This window comes from Adiantum capillus-veneris, chromosome 1 (assembly GCF_014529385.1).
Source record: "Adiantum capillus-veneris isolate H3 chromosome 1, ASM1452938v2, whole genome shotgun sequence".
In the NCBI taxonomy this organism is placed as follows: domain Eukaryota; kingdom Viridiplantae; phylum Streptophyta; class Polypodiopsida; order Polypodiales; family Pteridaceae; genus Adiantum; species Adiantum capillus-veneris.
In genome coordinates, this window is record NC_140931.1 from 190,131,548 (window position 1) to 190,140,891 (window position 9,344).

Sequence of the window (9,344 nt, forward strand, 5' to 3'; positions counted from 1 at the left end):
CAGCAAAGAGATGCAGCTAGAGCACGTTTGGAGTTTGCTGGAGCGTCACATCTTGGAAGTTGAGTCTACGACACACTTTCACATGAGTTTGTAAGTATTATACATATACTTTAAAGTGTCAAAAATGTATATGTTATTTGAAGATTTATCTCATGATTAAATCATAATTTTGCAGGAAGTTACCCGTAAACCGTCCTTCGATACACCGAGAGGAGAAGTATGGGTACAAGCATGGATTTGTGGCCCTTTGTAGGAGGAGGCAGAGGCCGTTGACTCGGAGGCATTTTCATGAAGGTGACATCCTCTATATATGTTCTTTTTTGTAGCTGTGGTCTTCTTGATACAGTCTTACTCATTCATTGTATACATGTACAATCTCACACCTATGTTTATGGTTTTGCATTTTGTTTGCAATTATGATTTTACAATTATGGTTATGGAACAGAGGTTATGGTTATGGTTTTGCAATTATGCTATGGCACAGAGGTTATGGTCATGGTTTGGCAATCATGTTATGGTTATGGTTTTACAATGATGGTATGGGAATCATGGTATGGTTAGGGTTTTGGCAATCAAGTTATGGTTATGGTTTTGCAATGATGGTATGGCAATCATGTTATGGTTATGGTTTGACAATCATATTATGATTAATTATGGTTATGGTTTTGCAATTATGCTATGGCTGTTATGGTTATGGTATGACAAGCAAGTTATGGTTATGGTTATGGTATGGCAAGTGGGTTATGTTTATGGTTTTGCAATTTTTGAATCATGTTTTGATTATGGCTATAGAATATTCATGTCATTGTGCCTATGGTTTGGGAGTCGTCTTATGGTTATGCTTTTGGAAACTTGCCATGATTAAGCTTTGAATTTGTGGTTTTGTTCTTCTTACAATTTTGCTTATCTGTATACACTCGCTGTTTAGCGTCAAGTTGTATGTGGAGTGCGGTTGCTTGTGCACTCTTCCTTTGGGCAGAGAGGGCTGTTTTTTGTTGCTGCAGTACATGTAGCATCAGTTCCCAACCCTCTCTGGCCAAACTTAAAATTTTGTAGGTTTTGCCGTCGGTACAGAGTTTGGTACACACATTGGTATAGGCCTCCGAATAGCCATCGGTATAGTAAAATATCATACCGGCGCATATACAAACGGTCTTTTCGGCGCTCTTTTCATTACTTATTCCGACGGCCAATATACCGGTGCATATACCGACAACGCAACACCCACGTTTATTTTGATGCTTATTCCATCGCATTTTAGTTTTAAAACTAGCTTTGTTTTGTTGGTATCCGCAACGATTTTCATGCGGCGTGTTGTAGTGAGTTCAACCTAAGACTTGCCAGGAGAATCATTCCAAGATATCATTTTTCAAAAGAGACAGAATAGGTATATGCCTCCTAGATTTTTAGGTTACTCGCAGTAGTGGATCCCCATATAGCTTTGGCAAAATTCACACACCAGCTCATAGATGCCCTTCATGCAGCTGTAGACATCCTTTCCCCACTCTGGGGCAGCACAATTCGCACAACAAGGGTAAGGGCAGTAAGTCCCAAAATAACTGGTATGATGATGAATGCAGATAGATGAGAGCGAGATTATAGAGAGAGACAACAATTGGAGCCACTACACACAATGAAGCAAAAATTACATTCCGGCGCCTCATGTGGTGAAAGAAGAGAGACTTCCTAGCTCAACTCGAACGAGAATTATATGAGTTGTTCTTGAGTCAGGACTCTAAAGAAGCATGTAGACTTTTTAAAGAAAAGCAGGAACCCACACCTATCACTTCAGTAGATATTTGGGAGAAAAATGCAGAGAATTTATATACCATGCCAGATCAACCCTCCTTAACAAGAACCTTAGAAACTTGCCCTCAAACTTTCTCCTTCTTTACTAAATCTATGGGTAAGGGATTCTATCACCAGGCTACACACAGGGAAATCACAAGACCATGATGGATTAGTAGCAGAACACCTCCGACATGCGCAAGGTACATTGGAACGTTTGTTGGCACACATGTTCAATAGAGCTGTGTGTGAGGGCTTTCCTGAGAGCTGGTGCACAAACACTAATCTGCCAATATTTAGAGCCGGGGATCCGATGCTTCCAGGTAATTACCACACCATCATGATAAGTCATGCGTTGGCAAAGCTTTATGCTTCTGTGCTTGAGCACGAGCTTAGCCACTGGGCAGAAAGAGAAGGGGTAAGAGCACATGGAAAAGCTCAATTTAGAAGAGTCTTCTCTACTCTTGATCATATATTCACGCTCCAAGCCATCATTGAGGAGGGTAGAGCACATGGTAAGTGCATTTACTACTGTTTTCTTGACTTTCGCAAAGCATTTAATATGGTTCCTAGAGCAAGGTTGATACGAAGGTTGTATGATTTGGGTGTCCCAAGTGAGATTACATGGGGTATTGTTGCACTCTATGAAACAGTCAGAGGCAAAGTGCGTACACCAAGAGGGCTATCAGACATCATTCAGTCCACCATTGGAGTGAAGCAGGGATATCCCCTCTCTTCGACTCTTTTTGGAATGTACATTGATGAAGTTTCAGACTATATTTATAGAGATGGAGAGAGAGGGCCATTATTATTAAACACCCGGATTCCATTATTGATCTATGCGGATGACCTTGTTCTCATTTCTGACTCACCTGAAGGGCTACAAAGCCAATTGGATATTTTACAAAGTTTTACACAAGCTAGAGACTTATGTTTGAATCTAAGAAAAACCAAGGTGATGATAATTAATACTAAAGCTCAGTGGGTTAAAACATCAGCGCCAAAATTTCTTTATGATAAAGAAGTGGTAGAATACACAACAAACTACACATAAATAGGAGTTGTGTTCACAGGACCCTCTTTCTCTATGAGAAAAGAAGCAACTTCTAGACTGATCCGAGGATATGCACCCCTTGCGCATTTGGAGAAGATGTGTTCACTGGTCCAATTTCAGAAGCCCAAAACCAAACTATGGTTGTTTGATACCTAGTGACACCCACATTACTATAGGGGTACAGATTTGGGGCCCAAGTCTTGATCACCGCACTCGATCAGGTGGGACATTAGATGGGTGGAGAACTATGGAGAAGCCACTAGCTACTTTGATCGCCCAGTCGATCCGATGCAAAGCCTCAGTACAACATGAGATTGTTAGAGAAATTGGGAGCAACACCGATTGTGGTTGAGGAACTTACCAAATCAGTATCGTATATACATAGCTTGTGGAATCTCCCAGGTCACCGATATGCTAAACCAGCCCTTGAATTATCTCGTCAGCTAGCTATGGAGGAAACTCTAATTGCTTGTATGCACAAACGTCATCTTGGTTTCAGCTACATGGCTTGACAATGGATATATACCACCCTTTCAATACTCTCTAGATGCACCTCTGCTCACACTAACTCACCCGGAGATTAACAAGATAGTTAGACAGGATCTTACATAGCTCAAGACAAAGAGAACATGGATGACCCCCTTTCTAGAGTTTGGAAAGAAGATGGATTTCTACAAAGATAACTTTCTTACTACTACTGAGGATGGCTTTATTTTGCGACCAAGGTACCTGGACTCACACCTCTCACATGGGCTTCGATGTGCGATAGGTCAACTTCGTACATCCTCTCATCAGCTTCAGATAGAGACAAGAAGATACACCACCAGACGAACGCATATGCCAACTATGTGAATTAGAGCCAGAGACAGAGGAACATTATATATGCAATGTATATTATAAAATAAGAGGAAGATATCATTGTTTGTTCAGAGAGGGTTTCGGACCTTTGGCTAGGATCATGAACTGCGTAGACCAAAGATATTCTAGGGCTTTTCTTAAAAGAGCTTTGTAGACATAGACAAATTTTACTACAAAAAGAGAGGAGCCATACACAAGGACCCACATAGAGGCCCATCATAGATTTCTCCCAGAGCAACATTCCTCAACCGATACATTGCATGATACAACTCACTTCAGTACAGGGGACTCTACTAGGGCGAGCAACAGAGATCTGCAGGTCTCGTCGTCCTCGTCCCCATCAAAGATTGTGTCACCAGTCCCTCTTTCATCGATGATTCCAGGCTATTATTGGGAGGTATAGAGCAACCCCCACGAGAGTCTTCACAGAGGAGCAGATTGATGCTTTGCTGCGACATCCACACCGGACTAAGTCTCACCTCATCTCGATATGTTCGGTGTCATTTTTTATTCTTAATTAGGGGCTATCATTTAGTACCTTCATCTTTATTGTTGTAATGGACAATAGAAGAATCTGGAGATGATGTAACCGTTTTGGTCTCATATGTCTTTTAGGCCTTTTGCAGATGTTAATAAACATCTGCAAAATGATGTAACCGTTTTGGTCTCATACGTCTTTTAGGCCTTTTGCAGATGTTAATAAACATTTCATTTCTCTCTCTCTCTCTCTCTCTCTCTCTCTCTCTCTCTCTCTCTCTCTCTCTCTCTCTCTCTCTCTCTCTCTCTCTCTCTCTCTCTCTCTCTCTCTCTCTCTCGCGTGCGCTGTCCAAAGCCGTTGTCCCACTCGGTGCTCAGTGCACATCGGTAGCTCCAACCATCCCGCAAGGTTGGACCTAGCGGGACCCAGAATATCATGATGTGTGTCCTCCTTCATGGCTTGTGTTTTTATCCATCCATAGTAAAGACTAGACATGCCAAACAAGCTCAACGAGAGAGAGAGAGAGAGAGAGAGAGAGAGAGAGAGAGAGAGAGAGAGAGAGAGAGAGAGAGAGAGAGAGAGAGAGAGAGAGAGAGAGAGAGATCATGAAGCCACATTAAGTGACTTTTTATTTATGTATTAGAAAACCAAATGAACTCCCTGTTTTACTGGTAAAAAGACAAAAAAACCAAATGAAGCTATGAGGGTGTGGTAATAATGACATGAGAAATTTGATGAATTAATGGAAAATAAACCAAGCAATGATGCTCACAAGGCTGTTATATTTTTTGGCATGCCCAAAGGGCTAAGACCATAGTGATGTATTCGTTTTTTGCTAGTGAAAAATCTCATATGTATTTTAAATAAATAAATTAAAGAATGAAAATGTTTGATTGGTGAGTGCACTGCACCATAGAAGAAAGAGTCATGAGTGCTAGTGGTGGATTGTTGAAAAATGTGAAAGATCCAATGTGCATGAGTGGACTAAAAATATGAAGCTATTTATGTATTTTTGGCAAGGATACGTCTACGGAAAGGATATGTGCATCATTGAATTCCCAACAAAAATTCACATTTTTTGAAATTTCTAGATTGTGTTGCCTCGATTTGAACACGGAGAGAAAGAGAGAGGACGAGGAGAGAGAGTTGCATGCACAGTAACAATAGCGAGAGAGAGAGAGAGAGAGAGAGAGAGAGAGAGACTCTCAAGCTTGATCACTCTTATCTTTCAAGAGGAAATTTGCGTGTCTATCGAAGCAAGCAAAAAGTGCTGGTAGTGGTTACGTCACCTTACTGGTTGGCTAGTTAGCTCGCATCCACCTGCACACACACACAGAGCGAGAGACAGAGAGAGAGAGAGAGAGAGAGAGAGAGAGAGAGAGAGAGAGAGAGAGAGAGAGAGAGAGATGTGAAAAGATCGAGAGTGAAATCAGAGAGAGAGAGAGTTATGGCGACCTCAACCATTGCATCCTCTGTGTAGCTCGAGTCCCTCTCTACCGCTCACCGGGTCAAAGTTCTTGGGGTCGGTTGCCTTCACATTTGCCTCCAATCGGTCCACCTCTCCATGTTGGCAGAGCGGCTGCCTGGGCAGCCCCGCCCCGCTCATCTAGACGGATCTTCCCCCGGGGACTTTGGCTTTGACCCTCTTGGCCTTGGAGAGGTGCCTGAGAATTTTGAGCGATACAAGGAGTCTGAGCTCATTCACTGCAAATGGGCAATGCTTGTTGTGCCTAGTGTGGGACTGTCATAAGCACTTGGTTTGGCAACTGAGTGGATGCTCAGAAATGGGCTACCACTCCGAGTGGCCAGGCTACATATCTAGGTAACCGTGTCCCATGGGGCAATCTGCAAGTAATTCTTGCAATGAAGGCTTTTTCCATTGCCTTTGTTGAGGCACAAAGAGGTTATGAGAAGGACCGAGAGAAGCAAAAGTACCCTAGTGGGCCCTTTGATCCGCTCAATTTCTCTAAGAATCCAAAGCAATTTGAGGAATGCAAGCTCAAGGAATTGAAGAATGGTCGCTTGGCAGTTATTGCATTCATGGGATTCTCAGTGTAGGCTGCCTCTCTCCCTGGGACTGGCCCCTAGGAGAACTTCTTCACCCATCTTGCGGACCCATGGCACAATTTTTTTTTAGAAATTGTAACTCCCCAAAGTGTGTTGTAAACTGTACATAGATTTCCTTGGTCTTATGAAACAAAGTGAAATTTTAGAGAGAGAGAGAGAGAGAGACAGAGAGAGAGAGAGAGAGAGACATAGAGAGAGAGAGAGAGAGAGTTGTGTTGTGTTGCGTTGTGCTCACTGATTCAGTGTCACATCTACAGCTTCTTGTAGCCGCGCCTTCCTTCGTCTCAATTTCAGCCAACATCCCTAATCGTAGATGTCACAATAGGTTTTCCGCATGTGCAGCTTGAATATATTTACTGCAACAATTGAAATGGAGGGCCCTTCGGGGTGGGTGCCAAATGGGGGGGTCTCACCTCTCATGCAAGGAGGGCACTCTCAATGAAGTGATGGGCAATGATGTGCTTCCATCGAAATCAAGTATGCTACAAATGACGAAGAATAAAATGCTGAGCATCTCCCTTCATCGAGATTTGAATAGATACATACCATGGAGCCTTCACCTTAACTTAACAAAGTTGTGCTTTTTCCCACTCTAATCCAATGAACACCTATATGGTGGCCCCGAAGGAGGTTACCTCACTGCATGAGCGGCCGAGCATATGGTCTAAGGTCACAAAAATACTAGATGTTAGATAGTCTCCCACTCTCCAGACTGCAAGCTCCAACTTCTATGAGCAATGCCCGCATGCCTTGAATGTATCGCTCTTTTCAAGGATTTTCTTATAGCCCGCAATCCTTTGTCAAGTTCTTTGGGCAGTCGATAAATGCATCATGACATGACATGAGACTTGAGAGGAATATTGACTCTCTCTCTCTCCCCCTCTCTCTCTCTCTCTCTCTCTCTCTCTCTCTCTCTCTCTCTCTATCTATCTCTCTCTCTCTCTCTCTCTATATATATATATATATCTATATCTAGGCTAATACAGTCTCAGGCAGTTTCCTTCTCTTTTCTCGCTTATGAGGTTACAAACTGCAACATGCATGGTCATAGCTTTGTATAAGCTCTATGCACACAAGAATCTCAAATTCTAATAAGAGAGGATCTCAACCGGTACCAATCAATCCCATGCACGTTTCTTCTTATCGTACTGAATACTGAGACCTTTCAAAATATGTCCCATGGGCTCCTTGCATGAGGAGGATTGGTGGAAGTCGTTGTAGTGGCTACAATGGAGCAGAGGGCACAATATTCCCTTGAATACACAATTGCATGCAGCATGGTAGTATATTGGGCAGCATGGTAGCTACACGGAAGGTGCAAGCATAGATGAACATATTGCATGCACAGGTGTGGGCTCGAGCAACTGGGTGCTTATTTTTTATGAGCTCTCACTTATTATATCTCTATTTGTTTCTTTTCTACTTGATAGATAACTAGTGCTTAATAGCATTTACACCTTTTATCTATTTCAGATGGCAAAACACGGTTTGATTTCTTTAGCCTTGCGTAAATCTGGTGTGCCACCTACAACCTTGAGGGACATGGCCGAGACGCTATCATAGAGGGCATGTGACAACGTGCAGCATTGTCTTTGCTGTCACAACTGGCTCATGCTCGAATCTCTCCTAGTACCTGGTCTCACTGCACACCACCTCGTGATTTCTGTAATCCCGATGTCATGCTTATTCTGCACGTGCGCTGATAATTGCTAACCCCCAACTCTTGATGGTGACCTTGGAAAGGAGTCGTGCTTTCTACACACCCTTGTTCACCCATAATAGGCCCTGTCGTACACTGATACTACATCACACGCTCATACAAAGCTACATTATGCAATATTCAACTAATTAAAGCCCACAAAACTCCTCCAACTCCTCCGTGATAGATGCCAAGTTGGCTATATGTGATGACGTGGCTGGCAATACTATAGCTATAGGAGTTGTGGAAGAAGCTCTCAGCCTATTGGCCCTTTCTTGTCACAAATTGGGAGGTAGCTTTGGAGCAAGACAGAGTGTTACATATGGAGGATGAGCAGGGCAATATGGAAGGAGGCATATCTTGCAAGTAACTCATCCACTCCTGTTGGTCTCTGTTAATTGAGATTATCATAAAATATTGAAGGGGGACTCGTTGATCCACCATGTTGATCAAGATTAATGCAACATAATTGAAGACCCATCGATCAAGCATTATTCTGGATGTAGTCATGTCAATGGAGGACATTTGAATAGGACCTATAGTAGGCCGATTGATATAGCCTAAATGCAACGAGGGGTTGGCCCAAATAGAGGGTGGGGTTGAGACTCTACATGTTTTGGTAATGGTGCAATTCTGCAATTTTGAGTTAGAAGGGGAGTTCAAAGATATAGGCATTTGCAGAGACACTTAGAGTTTGGAGGCAATAGAATTTGGAAGACATCGCGGTTTCCAAGAGGTTGGATTGATTGACTTGCATAAGAAAATGGGTTGCCAAACGTGGTCATGTGTACTAGCTCAATTTCATCAATGGTGAAATTCCATTTGCCGTTGTAGTTGTATAATACTTTAAAGGAGTGTGTGCATGAGCTTGAGGATGGCCAACTTTCAACTCGTGCTCTAGCTTTTAGATGTTGCAAGGTAGAACAGGTGTGCTTATATTGTGCAAGGCCGACATTTTGGAGGTGCACTAGGGATTCTCGATTGTAGACAGTGGCTAGTGGCGAATGAAGCAAGTCAAAGGGAGGTGTTGCTCGTATTCTATAAATCTAGAAGCTACTACAACTATAACTAGGAACGTACTACGTGCCTCATTAGCAACTTACTAGCATGAGCTTGACAAGGAATTACTAGTACAATATCCCTCTACTTTTAAGCGAATATACTTCTAAATTTTCCAAAGAGTGATTAGCACTGCACTTCTTCTTGACATACCTCTCTCTCTCTCTCTCTCTCTCTCTCTCTCTCTCACTCACTCACTCACTCACTGTAGTATGATATGTACAAACTATAAGAGGCAAATCAAAAAACACTTCAAAGAATGTCTTGTTGGCCTTCCATAGCCATCCTAAGGAATAGCTTAACATAAGTTGCATACTTGAACTTGAAAGAAATACTTGGAA

The 9,344-nt window shown here is 42.5% G+C and overlaps 1 pseudogene; it reads left to right on the forward strand.

The window, feature by feature from the left end:
- Nucleotides 1-5,625: 5,625 nt before the first annotated feature.
- Nucleotides 5,626-6,344, forward strand: LOC147466209 (chlorophyll a-b binding protein 1B-21, chloroplastic pseudogene; annotated as a pseudogene).
- Nucleotides 6,345-9,344: the final 3,000 nt, after the last annotated feature.